This window comes from Phalacrocorax carbo, chromosome 2, assembly GCF_963921805.1.
Source record: "Phalacrocorax carbo chromosome 2, bPhaCar2.1, whole genome shotgun sequence".
NCBI lineage: Eukaryota > Metazoa > Chordata > Aves > Suliformes > Phalacrocoracidae > Phalacrocorax > Phalacrocorax carbo.
The window spans coordinates 28,099,611-28,112,834 of NC_087514.1; positions in this window are offsets into that span (position 1 = coordinate 28,099,611).

Below are 13,224 nucleotides of genomic sequence, written 5' to 3' on the forward strand. Positions count from 1 at the left end.
ATATCATACTTTTAAAAATAAAAGCTAGAGGGTGGTGTTTCTAAAAATTACATCATCAGGATATCTTTGTCATGAATAGCATGTTGAAAGATACTACAGGTTTCAAACCAGCCTGATAAGAAATACACCATGAAGTGCTTAGAGAAGATGCTGAAGCGACTGTGGAGCCATTAGTGGTTTATTGCTGAGAAATGGATGATGAGTAATATTTGCCTTTTCCTGGTCTTTCAAACATAGCTTATGGCTTTATAGACAGAGGGAGAGCCAAGGCAGCACCTTAACATTGAGTGCTAGAAAATCCCTGTAACTAGAAGGACTTGAATAATAAATAGGTGAGTAGCAGCGAAGATGACTTGTGTTAGATCAGTCTGACTGCCTTTTCTGACAGGGCAAAAATACTGCACTGAATGCAATATGGCCTCTAAAAATGTTTGTGAAATGTTCTTCCAAGCAAGCTTGAAAAACACATCAGTAAAATTATGCAAAGATGGTGACTGTCAGACTGGAGGATGTGGCCAATACATGCCAGCTATTTGGAAATATTTAACATTTTTGTAAAGCTAGCCTGCTTTACATTTCACTCCTAGCTGATTGAAACAGCAAGCTGAACAACAGGGTTAAGTTAACCCATCCTGTTTTCCTGCTTGTTTTCCTTCTTACATGTGATTCAGATTTACAATGCGAGGGACTGAGCTTTCCCTTACGAAAAATTTGTTGTGGAGAAGTAGGTCAACATTGAAACGAGTGTCACTTAACTACCTGCAATAGAAAACTGTAATAACGTTTAGTATGCTGTGTAATGTTCAAAAGCTGGATTCATGTTAAATACCCCTTCGTAGCAAAGGTTATTTTCTTTATAGTGGAGTTCTAAATCATGCTTGTCTCGGTAGCCATATCAGATTAAGATGCCCCCATTCCTCAGCCTTCCAGTCGTGCCTGTTCCTGTACCACAGCTCAGCAGCAGAGCAGTGTTCCCGGAGTAGTGTGAGTGAGTGCACTGTACACCCATCGCTGCGGGGGGAAAAGCCTGCTTGGAAATAACTTTAAAAGTGCCTCCTTAATTCAGATTTCTTTCAGTGATTTTATTGGTACAGTTGATGTACAGCAGATTGCATGAAGATGAAGTAATAAAAGGCTGGAGGTCTTGAAGGAGGGGGGAAGAGAGGAACTTAATCTGATTTAACCATAACAAAACCTTGCAAATAACTTATCTGAGCCAACAAGACAAGAATATCTAGGCTCAGTTTCCTACAGCTTTAACCACAAAAGGGCTTTTATTTTAGAACAATAGAGCTACTTGTTAGCCTGACTAGCTAGCAACTCATCATGTTACACTTCACTGGAAGCTGGAGAAGTCTATGGGGGAGGTACCCCTGTGTCACTTTCCCTGCTTCTATATTCATCTGTAGGCATTCACCCGTAGCTGCTTTGGGAAAAAAGGATATTAGACTAAACAGATTTTGGATCTGGACCTGTATAGAAGTTTTCGTGGCTCCTTTTTAACAGGTTATTACTACGAAGTGTGTTCAGCTAAATCCTATAAACAAAAGTAGCAGCTAGGACAGAGGATGGATTGGAAATTGCTGGTCCAGATGACAAGGTTTATGTTGTTGCAATGATTTAGTAAAAAGATTATCAAATGGGTTTAATGCCACTTAATAACGGCTAAAAGAAAAAACTGGATGAGAAATGTGGGTTCATAAGGACCATTGTATATTATGGTTTTATCTAATAACAGTGTATCTTGTAATGGTGAAACAGCAATTTATTTCCAAGTAAATGTATAGCTTTATATCAATTTGTAATGACATGGTTATAGTTCCAGCTTACTTAAATTTAAGTGTGTTGCTTAGCGTTTAAAAAAAATTGGGGGAGGGACAAAGAGACTGAGGTTAGAAAAACACATCTGAGGGCATGCTTCTTATTTTTCTTGCAATATTTACCAGGGAAAATTATGCAGCTGATGGAATTTCAAGACTGATTTGAGTAGAAAGTGTGTGAGAAAGAAGTTGCTGTCAGGCTTAGAGGTCCGGACCAAAGACGTAGATCAGACTGAATTTCTAGTATTTCGAAAGCAACATCTTTAAATGTTCACTGTTACTTAATGAAGTCTTTTACCCACATATAATACATCTTTCTTGTCATAGTTTCAATTGTTTGTTTGAAAAATTAGCATAGTTGCCTACATAGGAAATAGGTAGAGAATTTGATTTTTATATTATTTGCTTCCAAAATTTTGCATATGTAGCATTTCTGGAGTATTTGGGGGCCTCCTTATTATTGTAATGTGATTATCGTATTTTTCTTTGAATATTTTTAATTTTAGATCTGTAACTGATGCTAATGTGTTTAGTATATGCCAGTTACTCAAGTTAAACTTTTGAAATACTTAAAATTCTTGCCTCTTTAAGGGGTGCCTTTATAACATACTGAATGTAACTTCTAAACATTTCAGAGAGATAAAACATGAAGCACCGTGAAGAAATTAATCTTTACTAACAGGATTTCTTCTGAACATCGATTTGAAAAGTGTAACGCACCCCCTGAGCTGCTCTGCAAGCTTGGAGCTCTCACCCTGAGCAGGCTGCGTGGCAGGGGACCCCGAACGCCCACCAGATGGGTCAGTGGGGAACATGCGGGTTTTCTCAAGAGTTCCCTGCTTTTTTTCACTGAAAATGCAATCACCTTAGGAGTCTGCACTTCAGAAATGAGTTTCACACAGTGGCATTCTCTGATTATTTTTGTTTCCTATCAAAAAATGACTCAGCTAGCTCTCATCAATGCTGAAGATGGCTGAAAGAGCCTACAGTGCTATTTATAGCTTGTGTACCTTTCTTATTTAGGAGTAAGAAAACAGTACCTTACCTTCCTTTTAACATAAATGCACACTACTGTTATTTTGATTGAAAGGTCAATGAACTAGAAAGAGTGCTTTAAAAAAATATTTAACTTGCATAACGTTTCCATTCTCTGAGCTTTAATTGTCTCTTATTTTGTTTTGATGCTTAGAATGTTGAACATTAACCTTTTAGATCAAAATTTTCCACCTGAGGTGTCTGTCTCTGGCTTATTATCTGTGCAATTTCAGTTTAAATAGTACTGTTTTCCCAGGAATGAGAGCAGGGGAAAAACTGTTTATTTGTTTGTGCTTAAATAAAACCACATAGCCAGAAAATTCCAGCTCTCCCTGCCCTGTGCCTTGGAGCAGTGTGGCAGGATCAGTTGGCATTATGTCAGGCATGTTTTCAACTCTCCTGTGAAAGGGAGCTGCAATATGGCTAAGTTACGAGACTCAGAAAAACTTCACCTATGTGTTCTCAGCAGACATTTGTTAGAAGTGTCAGAAGATCAGTTTTATACTGTACGTCTCCTGTTTCCTCTGAACTGGTCAAATGGGTACCTTCATTTTGGAGGTGCAGGAAATGCACGTGGCTTTTATGTCACTCCTCCTTCTACCATGCCTGAAAGAAGGCAAGTTCTGCCTCCTTCAGTACTGCAGACTGTTTTGTTGGCAACTGGGCAACATGAAGGAAGGAAAAAAAAGCAGCAGGGAGGGTCAGGTTCAAGAAGAAACCTGGAGGGGGACAGTGGCACAGAAGCAGAGGTAGAAAACACCATCTGCGAGAGTCAGACCAAGGAACAGGAATAGAGGAAATCACGTTATGCCAAATGAGGAATAAACATCTAATGATTCCTTAACATTAAATTCTACTTAAACCAACCTTTATCTAGGCTGCTACTTTTTTTTTTTTTTTTCATGGTATGCCTTTTACCATAATACCTAGTCCACAGAGGACTGCAGCATCCCTGAGAAGGTGCTTTTAATACTCCCGATCATTATCCACCTGACTACACAGCAAAAGGATGTGGATGGAGAGAACCTCGGCTATGAGCTGGTCTTCTGGGCTTACTCTTTGACACTGCCACTGTCTGCATCAGCCTATCCTGAAGGTTCCTCATCATTGCTATGCATTAATCTCTTCCTATGCTGGTTTGCAGTCAGCCCTCTTTACAAGCCCTGAAAAGGCTGATGAAGGCTGATCACTGCAAGTGTCGCTGTCTTACACAGTACTAACACGAGAACTGTCCCCAAAGTCCTGCATTTTATTCTGATTAGAAAAACACTGAAGTGGTCTCATTTACATATTGCTGAACAGAACAGATGCTGGAGGTTTCCTGAAAAATCATTAGAATCTGCATTTCTATTCAAAACACTTCCAGTTTTGTTTAAAATGCCCTGTCGCCAGTATCAGAGGTGATATGCAATAGATTTCATTGACTGGTAGGTAGCTTGCAGCAAATTAACACCTTTTGTGATCGTTAGCAAAAAGGCGGCACAACCTTACAAATGGGGTTTTCCTTCCAAATTTTGAAAATATAATCACAGAATCACAGAATGGCAGGGGTTGGAAGGGACCTCTGGAGATCATCTCATCCAACCCCCTGCTTGAGCAGGCACACCCAGAGCAGGGGGCACAGGAATGTGTCCAGGCAGGTTTTGAATGTCTCCAGGGAAGGAGACTCCACAACCTCCCTGGGCAGCCTGTGCCACTGCTCTAGCACCCTCACAGGGAAGTTTTTTTCTCATACTGAGGTGGAACTTCCTGTGTTCCAACTTGTGCCTGTTACCCCTTGGCCTGTCATTGGGCACGATTGAAAAGAGCCTAGTCCGTCATCCTGACACCCTCCCTTCAGGTATTTATAGGTATTGATGAAATCCCCCGTCAGTCTTCTCTTCTGCAGGCTGAACAAACCCAGGTGTCTCAGCCTTTCCTCATAAGGGAGATGCTCCAGCCCCCTGATCATCTTGGTAGCTCTCCACTGGACTTGCTCAAGCAGTTCCACATCCTTAAACTGGGGGGCCCAAAACTGGACACATTACTCCAAATGTGGTCTCACTAGGGCTAATGTAACAGCTATTATGGATAATAAAACCTCAGATGAGCAAACATACTGTATATTTACTTTGCAAAGGCAGAAATCACATAGTGATAAGACACTATATAGCTCTGGTATTAAACCTATGGCAGGAAGCTTAACAAGAATGCTTTTTCCAGATTGCCAAAGCAAAAATTAGTGAGAATAACCTTTTTTTTCTTCATCTTTGTTTTAAGGTAAAAAGCAGAAAAGATAATCTGTTCAATATAGTGATTTTAAACCAATGTCATTAAACCAGTACAAAAACATTCTGCAGCCTTTATGTTTCAATTTAGTTGAAAACAAACATTTAGTGCAATTGGCTTGAAAAACTATAAATAAATACTCCTCCCCCACCCCTTTTCTTTTTAAGAGAAATCCATACTGCAAGCTTGAGATATATCTAATTTTGGGAGAGTGTAAATGAAAGCTTTCCAATTCATAGTTTTGTACCCAATGAATTCTAGAAGAATATCATTGCCTACTATTATTCAGGCTTTGTCAAACTATTGAATTTTCCTATGCTTTCAGCGTTAAGAAGACAGAGCAGGTCAAGAGCATGGAGAACTCCATGTCATGCCTCACTGTGCGTGGGGAAAGCAGTTTCTGCCGTGCACAGGCAGCGCGGCGTTGTGTTGGCATGACGCTACCCAGCTCTGCACCAGAGGAGCAGCCTGGCTGTAAGGGCAGTGGCCATCAGTGCAGCGATAGGAGCGAGATCTTCTAGCACTGCCAGAACAGGCGATATTACCATAGCACAATTTATAATCTTGTTATGCCCAAAAGAGCTCAGGTATTTTTAATACAGCATTAAATGTATTGGACTGTTGCTAATACTGATTTCTGAGAGTAGGCAGAGAAGAAAATGATAAAATTTAAAATTCATATATTTATGTTTGTGAAATTTAATTTACTTCCCTGCTAGGATTATCTCCTTTTAGTTTCACCCTTGTAAGCGCACAGGCTGGCTGAGCTAGAAAGCTTGAATGGAATTTTCAAATAACAGCAGATCCTAATCTCGGCTTGAAGGAAAGCCTTGGTGTGAGCTGATTAAATGAGATATTTATGTGAGCTGACTGAACCCTAAGTTTCCTATTTCATTTTTATTTATGGAATCTCTGTCATTCTTCTAAGTCTATAATCTTTTCTAAACTGATGAGGAATATATGCTTTAATGAATCTAACCATTTCTTTCTCTTTGATACTCCCTGACTAGAGTGATAGAACATTTTCGGTTTAGTAAAAAACTACCTATAATATGGTTTCAAGGATGGCCATATCACTAACTTTCCTTGGATCCAAGACATCAAAACTTATCCTGCAAAAAATGGTATTGCTGAGAAAAGACTGATACCACTGGAGTCCTTGGAAGTCAATTTCCAGCAGCGAGACAGACTGAACAACACATTCCTAGTGCAGGGCAGCATATGCTTTATGTTCGGAGTGGGATACTGACACCCCTGTTTATCTTCCAAAATATGCGTCCCTACCCCTGGTTGTGTGGGGGTGGAGAGGGGCTCACAGCTGCTCACAGGCTGTTTCATTTCTCATTGAAACAGATTTCTGAAGAGTAGCAATGGACTTCTGTGAAGAACAGATGAGAAGGCTCCCTTCAAAAGCTCAACTTCCTAAATGCTTTTGTGCTTAATTAAAAACTTTGGATTCGTAACTTAATATATCTGAAAACAGGTTATATCTGTTGATTGAACTGCAGTTAATATGTTATTAAAAAGACTATTCAAAAAAATTTCAGGGTTCTCACAAACCTTGGGTTTAATTGGCAGCTACAGTAAAATACCTGCCTAAACATCTTTTTTATATTTACAGCCTTTGAGGAAAAATGTCTTTTTTTTAGCTACACCTTATATAAACTGAGACTTTTTTTTTCCACTTTCTTTCACTACACTTGTATGATAAACTTTAAATCTGGATCAAAGCTCTTCATAAAAATATTTATCCCAAAATATTTTTTAAAAGCTTTTAATATGAGCTGTGGTAGAAAAATATAATATAGAGAGATACGATAGATGTACTGATACAAATTTGTTACAGACCAAGGCAGAGTATTACTGTAATACTTCTAGAGCTCTAGAAAATAAGATTTATAAATTAAAACAAAGGAGTACCTGTAACTACCTGGTGTGGCCAGATGCCTCTGTAAGCATATGTTCAGAGAAGAGACTGGTTAACAAACACTATTTCCTACGTAGAAATTAGGACCTTATCTGATTTTTTTTGTTATTTTTCCTTTTTATTTTTAGTAAGATGAATCTAAAATCCCTTAGCTTTTTCCAGTTAGGGGGCCACAACCTGTGCTTATTCTCAGTAATGTCAAAGACTTCAACTGTGCATTTCACAGGGAGTAAATTTCTTTTTCCACTTCATATACTAAACAAGAGACTTTTGTGTATTCAAAAAAATCAAATTAATTTTGACTCTTGGGGTCATTGTAGGGCTTCAGTTCCAGAACAGGGCTTCTGGGCACCATTTTTGTGGGGTTTTTTTGTTTGTTTTTAATTTATCCTATGTTTGGTTAACGACAGCAACAATTCTTTTGTTTCTGGCCTGCTCCTGTTCCTTATTCTCATTTGCTGTTTGGTGACCTTTGCTTTTTCCCTGTTTAAGAGGCACACAGTAAATTACAGAATTGAATCCAGACCATCTGGGTGAGAAAAAACACCTTTCTGGCCAGAACAACCTGCTGTCCAGAGTTATATAAACAGCTGAAATTTCACGGGTCCATTGCTACAATGAAGTGGCAAGCTTAGATAACTGAGAGTAAGTAAACAGTGAGTGTATTGAAGCATAAACTGTACAGTTTCTGGCTCCTATTAGCAGGGTAATCTCCAGTGGGCAATGCCAACCCAAGCCCCACAATGCATTAATTTTCCCTTAGTGAGCCCCAGTGCAAGTCTTCACTCGCCAGAGCCTTCCTGCTTCCGACAGTTTGTGTTGCAAGGAGCCCCTGCCCAGGCAGGAGTGACTTCACTAACTCTTATCAAACTGCTGTTTCTGGCAGAGGAATGGCAGCCACTAACTGGACAGACCTGACTTCCAGTGCCAGACTTTCTTCTGCACTCCTCCTAACTGCTATTTCTCAGATCCCTTCAGTGCACTATCTTGGTTCTCTCATTCTACTTTGCACGGTCAGAGATCACAGTTCCACGCTGTGGAGCACAGAATGATATTCTTACATTTTCACTGTCTTCAACAACCCACGCAGCAGCCAGATAATCTCTATGCTGTAGGTAGGGTACGTTCCAGACTCTTTTTTAGGACAAGAATAAGGCTCTTCCCCTGCCTCTTCCTTGTCCTGGTTCCAGAGGGAACGGGGAACGTGAACTGTGAGGAAGCTACAGTAGTTCTCCCTGTCCTTTTCCACGATTGTAATGTCTGCTGCATATTATGGGAAGCATTATCTGTCCTGCAGTATACCTACAGGTGCAAAGCCAGAAAGGGCTGGAAAGTGCACTTGCTGTAGAAAGCTTTTAAAACCCTGATACTTGTGCACATAGAAGAACACAGAAACAGAGAAGACACGTAATGCAGAAAAATCAGTGTGTCCTAAAGTGAAACTGACTGCTGTCTGGATAGTTCATTGTTACAAGCTATTAGATACACATTACCACCTACAAGAACAGTGAACTGAATTAAGACAGGTACTAACTTAAACTGTATAGAAATATTAAGCTCCTTCTCTTTTAAATAAATTAAAATTTAAATGACAATATAAGTAAGAAACTTTATTCTGGTTCCTTATAAACTGGCCATATCTTGCATCTAGAAAACAAAGTCTGATTTATTCCATTCCAATATGTGGTAATTTTCATTTAATAATTTTACAAAAATCTATTTCAAGGTGACAAAGCAAATCTGATTTCTCAGGGTGCATTACAATGGATTAATTTAAAAAGGATTCATTTTCACTTAGGTCATTCTTACCGTCATATGTATATACACACATCTGAACATGTAACAGTTTTACTACCTTGAAATCATATTTCCTTTCTGACATGCAAACTAAAATTTCCACAGTTTTGATAACCATTTTTTTCCCACAGCTGTGACATAAAGAGGTTATTACCTCAATCCAGAGAAAAACGAATGAATAGTTTTCATGTGTGTAATTTTCATAATCACTACCCATATGTTACATTCCAAACTTTGGGGTTTTTTTTTCCTGTTATGCTCTTGGACCTGACTCTACTATTCCCATTTACTGTATCTTTATTTATCAGTACAGGTTTTGGTGGCATTTGCTGAATCATGCTGATTTAGCCTGAACCTAAAGGAAGCAATGTCTTAGTCATAAGACACTATCTATACTCCTGGTATTAAAGACTCTGACAACCATCCCAATCAGCATAAAAACTAAACCCAACTCCTACGACTGAAATACTGGAGAGCAAAATTCTGCGTTCTACTGGAGCATGAGCTGATTCCTCTTGAAGTTTCTTTTCATATTCAGAGACTAACTCCAGCATATATGAAGATTTTTAGGTCTTGTAATTCAGCTATGATAGATATATCAGATGTAAGAATTCAGAGTAAAGAAATCTATACAAACAGCAGGTGAAATTCTGACCCAAACGCAGGAAAAATTCAAAACTTGCACAAATTCATTAAGCCACAATTTCAGAATTCCAGCCTCTCAAAGCAAATTGAGCTCTTTCAGGATATTATCAACTATTCCTCTCTTCTGGGGTCCTTGGTGGTCTCTGGTGATCTTTACGGATGAAGTACCCTAACCCTTTTCATCCATACATTGTCACATGTCACCTAAGGACAACTCAAGGCTATTTTCTCTTGCCAGCTCTCCTTTATTTTCTTCCAAAAGGAACATTTGTCCTTGATTAAATGGATAATGCTGATGGCCAAGATATCCTGTCTCTAAGCTTAGGTTAAATATTAAAACATCAAATGCTACATAAACAATGCTTGATCAAAAAGGAGTCTAGATTCACGCTAATTAAACATAGACAATCCCTCTTCTTTCCAAGAGGGGGGGGTTGTTCCCTTAACATACACAGATTATAATTTTGTTCTGGATGATGACAGATTTGGGCAGATTTTTATTGATTGATTCATGCAGGACCACAAATCTTTCCTAACTTCTTTCTCTTATGCTTTTGTTGATACAAAAAAATAAGCAAACAGTAGATATCTTGACACTTTCTGATACCCTCCTTTGTACTCAAGGTAGTTCATCAAGCTGTTAGCTGCAGTCTAGAGTCTAGGCATCAACTGTCCTGTGGCACCTTCTTCCACTACCCAACACAATCACTGCAGAACAAAGCTCTGCATCTGAGACGTGCCCTCCACATTCCAGTTCCTTCAACACAGGCACAGTTCAGCGTATCAAAACCAGAAGGGCAGCTCTGAGAGGCGTGAAGTGCCTGTGCTGGGCCAGGCAGTGAGAGCAGACCCTACTACAGGTAAAACCCCTGTGACACAACAGAGCCTACAGGTTCCATGGGCGTTTCTCCCTCTTAATCCTCCTGCCAGCAGCTTCTGGGATCCCCTCTGAGAAGCTGGACATGCAGGTGGTTTTTCAGAGCCCACAGAATAAGGTCGGTTGAAATTCTGATGTTCAGTGTCTGCAGTTATTGCGAATATTCAGTTCATACACCCTGCATGCACTGTTCAGTTTAGGTGTGGTAATTAACCTCTGCAATTCAGTCCTGCCATCACTCAGTGATGAGAGTGGAGCCAGGCAGTCCTCCCCTAAAATAATGAATGTTTAATTTTAATATGTCTTTTATATATTTATTTATAAAATTCTTTTATTTGCCATTTTGGGAATTTTTTGGTACTTAAATGGTGCCTTTGATCCATGTTGCCAAGATTTTTCTCTACATTCACAGAAATCAGAAATTTTGAAGAAAAATGTTGAGAATCTGTTATAATTAATGATCCCAGAAAAATATTTTTAAATAAAAATACAAAATCCTAATCCAAGAGAAGCATCAGTTGACAGAAGTGAGTTTTTTATGTGAAGAAAATGCATTTGCATATATTAATGTACATAATATTATATGCCGTTCATAAACATTCAAACCCCTTTTCCGTTACATATGGTAAGCACTAGAGCAATAGCTTCCCACTTCTAGTTCAGCAGCTTTTCTAGTCAAAAAGAACAAGATTAATACTCATAATTAATATCTGAATTCTCAAATCTATTGAAAGCATAGAATCAATAAATAGTTTAACTTCAGGAACAGACAAGGGGTAAAAAAGCTTTTTCATTCTTTCCCTGTGCTGCTGTCACAGGACAAGTCAGTAGCTGAAGGAGCCACTTCACAAATTTGAACTAAAATATTCTGTGTGCACATGTAGACATTTGCATGTACATCCTTGTCTCTCAGCGTTTGTGATAAAGCATACAGCATTAGAAATAATGCTTTTTTTGCTTTGTGATGAAATTACTTTGAAAGTGGCTTTAGAGAAAAAAATCTCCCCAAAAAGTACTGCTAAATAAATCACAGTTACATACGCAAATAGGCTGATTACATTTGGCTGTACAGCTGAATGACAAATTGTGCTGAAAATGGCTTTTTAAACTTGCAAGCACAAGTCTGCCCCCAGGCTGACCCAAGAGTCCTTTCATTTCAGCACAAAGCCATTACTTTCCTATGAAGTGCCATCCATTACAAAACTAAAATCACTTGCAATTACAATTACACGCTCATTTAGAGGTGCAATTGCTCATTTTTACATGTGCAATATCGATATTGTCTTTCATAAATGTTTTATGCTTTCCTGAACCATACCTAGTAAAGGGAGTAAGTGCAACTGTGTGGCTTTCTGCAATCTACAGCATTTAGGATCACAAGCAATATGTTAAAAAAAAAAAGGAAATAATCTCTCTGATTAGTTTGCCGAGTAGAAAAAGCCAGTTGGTTTTGGGGTGCATTTTTTCTACAAATGTGCATTTTGTTCACACAGCAACAAAACTTTTACTATTTATATTTTGCTATGTATAATAAATTTCTCTTGCATAAACCTGTCATTGGCTCTTTAAATTAATTACTGTTATATCAGGTATTTGAGAGAACACTACATTATCATCCTGCAACCTAAGAACATAAACAAAAACAAACGAAGTAGAAATTTCCAGTAGCGTAATTACCAGCACCAAGCAAACTGGGAGACAATTGATAAAGTGGAAAAAACGTTAGCTTCTCTTTTCATTCCCCACAATCAGAAGCAGGATTCTCTCTCAGCACAGGCAAAGTTGCTTAAGAGAGCAGGCTGCTGGGATCTGTGAAATGGCTGCGGTCCAGTGCTCCCTCTGCCTACACCAGAATTCTGGAAAGCTGGCCCCGCTGCTCCTGCTGGTATTGCCAACTCATGGGCGGCAGCGTATGAGGTGATAACTACTCCTGCTGGGATGGTCGGCACCTCAAAAAACAGCCATTACCAGCCCTAATATCCCCATCTTCCCAGCAGGCCCAGTAGCAACAAGCTTTCAAAATACCTGGCACACTCCATTTCTTTCCTCTTGCCCTATTTCTGCTCCTGCCCGACTCCTTCCCATGTATATTAAAAGCAGTAGCCCAGTCTACAGACCCCATGAAATACACAAGATATACAAGTGAGGTTTTTTACTGTTTAACTCATCCTTAGCATATTTAAATCTGCAAAAATACTGGAAGAATATGTAATTTTGCATCACTGTACATGATACTATTTTGATATGTCGACTGCAGAAAGGGCTGCGTTGATCTTGTGCATTTCTGGTTTGCAGCACCTGGCACACTTCCTCCAAAAACTGCAACAGCCCCAAGAAAAACCACACCTTTGTCTTGGTTGCCCCATTGATGTTCCCGTTAGTAATTGTTCTGGAGTGGCAGCACACATTGAATGTTTATGTGCACTCGCATATTAACTGATAATTAGTGCTGATTTATGTAAGGGAAATGGTTGACATGAATAGAGGAGTAACTGTTTTACATTATAAACTTGAGAGAATAGATGATGGGTCAGAAGAAAAATGATTTTGTCTGAGTATGAGCTAATTCACTTGGGAGAAATTACTTCAAACCAGACTTTACGTAGCAGCAAGTGGGTTAGCAAGTACGCTGACGTACATCAGTGTCTGCAAAAAGAACGTGATGATACACCATGGGTGAACCGTTCAGAAAACTTAACGGGAAGATGATGTGTTTCGAGAGAAGACTACAGAAGCATGACATCTATATGTTAGTCTTTATTTCAGGGACAGTATTCAACTCTGCATACCTGACTTAAGAAAAATAAAATTCAGAGGTTGCAGCAAAGAACTACCATGATGCCTGGTGGAACAAA